This window comes from Colobus angolensis, unplaced genomic scaffold (genome assembly GCF_000951035.1).
Source record: "Colobus angolensis palliatus isolate OR3802 unplaced genomic scaffold, Cang.pa_1.0 Scaffold122, whole genome shotgun sequence".
Taxonomy (NCBI): Eukaryota; Metazoa; Chordata; class Mammalia; order Primates; family Cercopithecidae; genus Colobus; species Colobus angolensis.
In genome coordinates, this window is record NW_012113364.1 from 6,139,332 (window position 1) to 6,145,717 (window position 6,386).

Sequence of the window (6,386 nt, forward strand, 5' to 3'; positions counted from 1 at the left end):
GGTTCACGCCATTCTCCTGCCTCAGTCTCCCAAGTAGCTGGGACTACAGGCGCCCGCCACCACGCCTGGCTAATTTTTGTATTTTTAGTACAGATGGGGTTTCACAGTGTTAGCCAGGATGGTCTCGATCTCCTAACCTTGTGATCCGCCCGTCTCGGCCTCCCAAAGTGCTGGGATTACAGGCGTGAGCCACCGCGCCTGGCCTCGTTAATGAAATATTAATGCAAGTATATTACGAATAGAATGTATATACAAATAGTATGCACAAACTCACTGTATGACACCCTGGTGTGGCCAGTGGGAGAGGCTGACAGATCACAGAGACTCAAGGTAGACTACAGGGGAGTCAACCAAACAGCATCCCCAAGTAGCCTCAGAAGCCCGGAATATGATGCAGACTATACAACTTACACAGCAAACTGAAAGTGACTGGTATTTCACAGCTGATCTGGCTAGTCAATTTTGCTCCATGTCAGTTGCTAGAGAGCCAATAGTAATTTGCATTTATGTGCAATAGTCTACAATATACATGTACTGTATCTCTTGAAAGATATTTGAACTCTCGCATACTGTCACAAGCTGATAAGGTAAGACGTAGAGCTAATATAACTGGACGTTATTTTAGTATGCTATATTGATGATATGATTATCTGGGAGATTATGGGTTAAGATAAAAGCAATCATATTTATTTATTTATTTATTTAGAGATGGAGTCTCACTATGTTGCCCAGGCTGGTGTCAAACTCCTGGGCTCAAGCGATCTTCACACCTCAGCCTCCCAAAGTGCTGGGATTATAGGTGTGAGTCACCTCACTCAACCTAAAACAAACTTATTAAGCTCATAGTCAAATTAGGGATGGTTAATGAATTGCAAAAATCCAAGACCCACACAGACTGCAATTCGTGAGGAATTATATGGCTTTCAATGACCTACGACCTACCACATGTAGACAACTTGGAATACATTGTCACTCCCCACCCCTCAGAGTAAACAATAAGCTAAATGCCTAGTGGGTCTATGTGGCTTTTGGAGACTCATGTTCCTTACTCGGCCTCAGTATATAAAATCATCCAGAAAAGGGATCATCTTTGATTGGCTGGAACAATAACACACCTTCTTAGGTCTGCAGAAAACTGTAGCCAAAAGTATTCTATTAGAATGTGATCCCACCACTAAAATAACATGAGAAGTGTTGGCCGCCCACACTCATGGCAGCTGATTCTCTAGCAAAAGCCTATAGCTGCCTGCTGGGCACAATGATTCATGCCTGTAATCCCAACAATTTGGGAGGCTGAGATGAGAGGATTGTTTGAGGCTAGGAGTTTGAGACAAACCTGGGCAACAGAGCCAGACCCCATCTTTAAGAAAATAAGAAAATTAAGGAAATAAAAAAGCTTAGCCAGGCGTGGTGGCACATGTCTGTGGTCCTAGCTACTTAGGAGGCTAAGGCAGGAGGATCCCACTTGAGGCAACCAGGAGGTTTGAAATAAATAAACATTGGCCAGTTGCACTGGCTCACGCCTGTAATCCCAGCACTTTGGGAGGCTGAGGCTGGCAGATAACTTGAGGTCAGGAGTTCGAAACCAGCCTGGCCAACATGGTGAAACCCTGTCTCTACTAAAAATACAAAAACTTAGCCAGGTACGGTGGCATGCACCTGTAATCTCAGCTACTTTGAGAGGCTGAGGCAAGAGAATCGCTTGAACCCAGGAGACGATGGTTGCAGTGAGCCGAGATCATGCCACTGCACTCCAATCTGGCTGACAGATTCAGTCTCAAATAAATGGATAAACAAACAAACATTGGTCAGGTGTTGTGGCTCATGCCTGTAATCCCAGCATTTTGGGAGGCTAAGGCGGGAAGATCACCTGAGGTCACGAGTTTGAGACCAGCCTGGCCAACATGGTGGAACCCCATCTTTAACAAAATACAGAAGTTAGGTGGGCATGGTGGCGCACATCTGTAATCCCAGCTACTCAGAAGACCGAGGCATGAGAATTGCTTGAACCCAGGAAGCGAAGGCTGCAGTGAGCCAAGATCATACCACTGCACTCCAGCTGAGGTCACAGAGTGAGTTTACTCTGTCTCAAAAAAAAAAAGAAAAAAAATTTTAAAAAAATAAATATACTCAGGAACGAGTAGCCTCTCCTCCTAGGACTTACTCTAGAGATGTCCAGGGACCTGCCTGCTACTATTGCCATATGTACCCCTCTATTCAACCAATTGCCAGAGGATTCCAGGCAACTGGCTGGCCCACAGATGACAGTTCCAGAATCATAGGCCATAGATCAACACGGAGAGCTACTACCTGAGTCCAGGAGATTGGCAAACACAAGCTGACCCAGGGGCTATATTCAGCGCAGTAATTGATGAACTGGACACAGATAAAGGGTGCATTGGTTGGCTGTAGACTGACTTTTGTCAATGGACTTGCAATGTGGCTTAAATGGGTTCTTACGTTACTGGAGAATACAGTGTATCCCCGTGTGGACTACTGCTCTTGGGAAACCTCCAAGGGAATTTAAAAGGCAAGCGAGACCAGGTGCGGTGACTCATGCCTATAGTCCCAGCATTTGGAGAGGCCAAGGTGGGAGGATTGCTTGAGGCCAGGAGTTGGAGACAAGCCTGGGCAATATAGCAGGACCCCATCTCTACAAAATTTAGAAAAAAATTAGCTAGGTATAATGGCACATGCCTGTGGTCCCAGCTACTTGGGGAGCTGAGGGAGGAGAATCACTTGAGTCCAGGAGGTTGAGGCTGCAGTGAGCTATGATTGCACTACTGCACTCCAGCCTGGGAAACAGAACAAAACCCTGTCTCTGAAAATACATATAAAATAAATAAAAGGCAAATCAAAGCAGGGCATGTCAACGCTCACCAAAAGAAGTCTCATGCCAGGGTCTGAAGGTGGCCAGAATTAACAAGCGAATACCTAGTTTATTTATTTATGAGACAGAGTCTCACTCTGTCACTTAGGTTGGAGTGCAGTGGAGCGATCTTGGCTCACTGCAACCTCTGCCTCTGGGGTTCAAGTGATTCTCCTGGCTCAGCCTCCCGAACAGTTGGGACTGCAGGTGTGCACCACCGCATCCCTCTAATTTTTGTATTTTAGTAGAGACAAGGTTTCATCATGTTGGCCAGGCTGGTCTCAAACTCCTTACCTCAAGTGACCCACACCTGCCTCGGCCTCCCAAAGTACTGGGATTACAGGCATGAGCCACTGCACCTGGCCCCTTAGTTTGTTTATTTATTTATGTATGTATTTATGTATGTATGTATGTATTTATTTATTTTTGAGACAGGGTCTTGCTCTGTTGCCCAAGCTGGAGTACAGTAGAACCATCATAGCTCACTGCAGCTTCAGCTCCTCCCATCTCAGGCTCCCGAGTAGCTGGGACCACAGGAATGTGCCACCACACCCAGCTAATTTTTGGGGTTTTTTTGGGTAAAAAGAGGTCTCGCTATGTTGCCCAGGCTGGTCTCAAACTCTTGGCCTCAAGCAATTCTACTGCCTTTCAGCTTCCCAAAGTACTGAGATTACAGGCTTGAGCCACTACACCTGCCCTACTTCAATCTCATAAAGTAGCAATGTGGGTCCATAATAAAATGAGTGGACCTGGGGCACGCATGCCATGAAGTGAGGGACTGAGCACTCTGTAGTACTTTCCCTGCAGAAGTTCAAATGGTTACTAAACATTGCTCTGTTTACCAACAGAAAAGATTATGTTTGCAGTTAGCTCTGAGAGTATTTCCTGGGGAGGAAGTCCAGCCCACAGCTGGCAAGTAGATGATATTGGCCCTTTACCCATTTTTCCAAGAAAAATAAAATGGATATTGACAGGTCTGCATGCATACTCTGAGTTTGGCTTTGTTTTTATTTTTTATTTTTTTTTTAGTTTTTACAGGCAGGGTGTCACCTGTTGTCCAGGCTGGAGTACAGAGGTGCAATCACAGCTTACTGCAGCCTCAACTTGAGAGGCTCAGGTGATCCTCCCACTTCAGCCTCCTGAGTAGCTGGCACTACAGGTGCATGCCACCAAGTCTGGCTAAGTTTTTAAATTTTTTTGTAGAAATGGGATCTCACTATGTTGCTCAGACTGGTCTCAAATTCCTGGGCTCAAGTGATCTTCCTGCCTCAGCTTCCCAAAGTGCTGGGATTACAGGCATGAGTGATCATACCTGGTCTGTTTGGCTTTGAACAGCCATATTGGTTTGTTTGGCACTCTCAGTGACATTTTCTCAGATCAAGACACTCACTCCACAGCCCATGCCGAACAATAACGAGCAAAGAACCAGCACATTCAATGGATTTATCACATTCTTTATCACTCGTGAAGTCTCAGGTTAACAGAAAATTAAAATGGGCAATTAAAACACTGTCACGTCTGTAATCTCAGCACTTTGGGAGGCCGAGGTCAGGAGATCGAGACCATCCTGGCCAACATGGTGCAACCCCATCTCTACTAAAAATACGAAAATTAGCTGGGCACGGTGGTGCACACTTGTAATCCCAGCTACTTGGGAGGCAGAGGCAGGAGAATCGCTTGAACCAGGCTGTGGCAGGCAGATCGCTTGAGGCCAGGAGTTCCACATGAGCCTGAGCAATCTAGTGAGACCCCATATCTATAAATAATTTTAAAATGAGCCAAAAGTCGTTCATAGTGGTTAAGTAGCTGTAGTCCCAGCTACTGAGGAGGCTGAAGTGGGAGGATCATTTGAACTCAGGATTGAAGGCTAGAGTGAGCTAGGATTGTGTCACTGCACTCCAGCCTGGGCAACAGAGGGAAACCTTGTCTCGAAAATAAAAAAACAAATGAGGAGACGTGACAAAGGAGTGACACTCAGCCTACAACCACCCAGCATTTTGTCTAGAGAGGGACTAAGTGTAGGACTCTTTGGACAAATTATTATGCTTTTGTGGTGGGAACTGGGGAAGGGAGGAGGGGTGTGATGGTTAATAGTGAGTGTCAACTTGATTGAAGGATGCAAAGTATTGTTCTTGGGTGTGTCTGTGAGGGTGCTGCCAAAGGAGATTAACATTTGAGTCAGTGGACTGGGAGAGGCAGACCCACTCTCAATCCAGCTGGGCACCATCTAATCAGCTGCCAGCGAGGCCAGAATAACAAGCAGGCAGAAGAACGTGAAGAGATTAGACTGGCTTAGCCTCCAAGCCTACATCTTTCTCCTGTGCTGGATGGTTCCTGCCTTCAAACATCAGACTCTTTTGGAACTCAAACTGGCTTCCTTGCTCCTCAGCTTGCAGATGGCCTATGATGGGACCTTGAGATTGTGTGAGTTAATACTCCTTAATAAACTCATACATACACACACACACACACACATATATATATTCTATTAATTCTGTCACTTTAGAGGATCCTAATACAGATTTTGGTACCAGAAGTGGGGTCCAGAACAGGAGAAGGCTTTGCAACGGGTCCAGGCTGCTGTGCAAGCTGCTCTGACACTTGGGCCATATGACCCAGCGGATCCAATGGTGCTTGAGGTGTCAGTGGCAGATAGGGATGGTGTTATAGTCCTCTAGGATTTTAAAGCAACGCCCTGCCATCTTCTGCAGATTACCACTCTCCTTTTGAGAGACAGCTCTTCGCCTGTTACTGGGCTTTGGTGGAAACTGAACATTTGACTATGGGTCATCAAGTCACCATGCGACCTTAACTATCTGTCATGAACTGGGTGTTTTCTGACCCACCTAGCCATAAAGTGGGTCATGCACAGCAGCATTCCATTATCAAATGGAAGTGGTATGTATGTGATCGGGCTCCAGCACGTCCTGAAGGCATAAGTAAGTTACATGAGGAAGTGGCTCAAATGCTCATGGTCTCCACTCCTGCCACCCTGCCTTCTCTTCCCCAGCCTGCACCAATGGCCTCATGGGGAGTTCCCTATGATCAGTGGACAGAGGAAGAGAAGACTAGGGGCTGGTTCACAGGTGGTTCTGCATGATATGCGGGCACCACCCAAAAGTAGACAGCTGCGGCACTACAGCCCCTTTCTGGGACACCCCTTATGGACAGCAGTGAAGAAAAACCTTTCCAGTCGGCAGAACTCCAAGCAGTGCACCTGGCTGTGCACTTTGCATGGAAGGAGAAATGGCCAGGTGTGTGATTATTTACTGATTCATGGGCTGTAGCCAATCATTTGGCTCGATGGCCAGGGACTTGGAAGAAGCATGATTGGACAACTGGTGACAAAGAAATTTGGGTAAGTATGTGGATGGACCTCCCTGAGTGGTCAAAAACTGTGAAGATACTTACTGTGAAGATATCTGTATCTCATGTGAGTGCTCACCAAAGGGTGACCTCAGCAGAGGAGGATTTTAATAATCAAGTGGATAGGGTGACTCATTCTGTAGACACCACT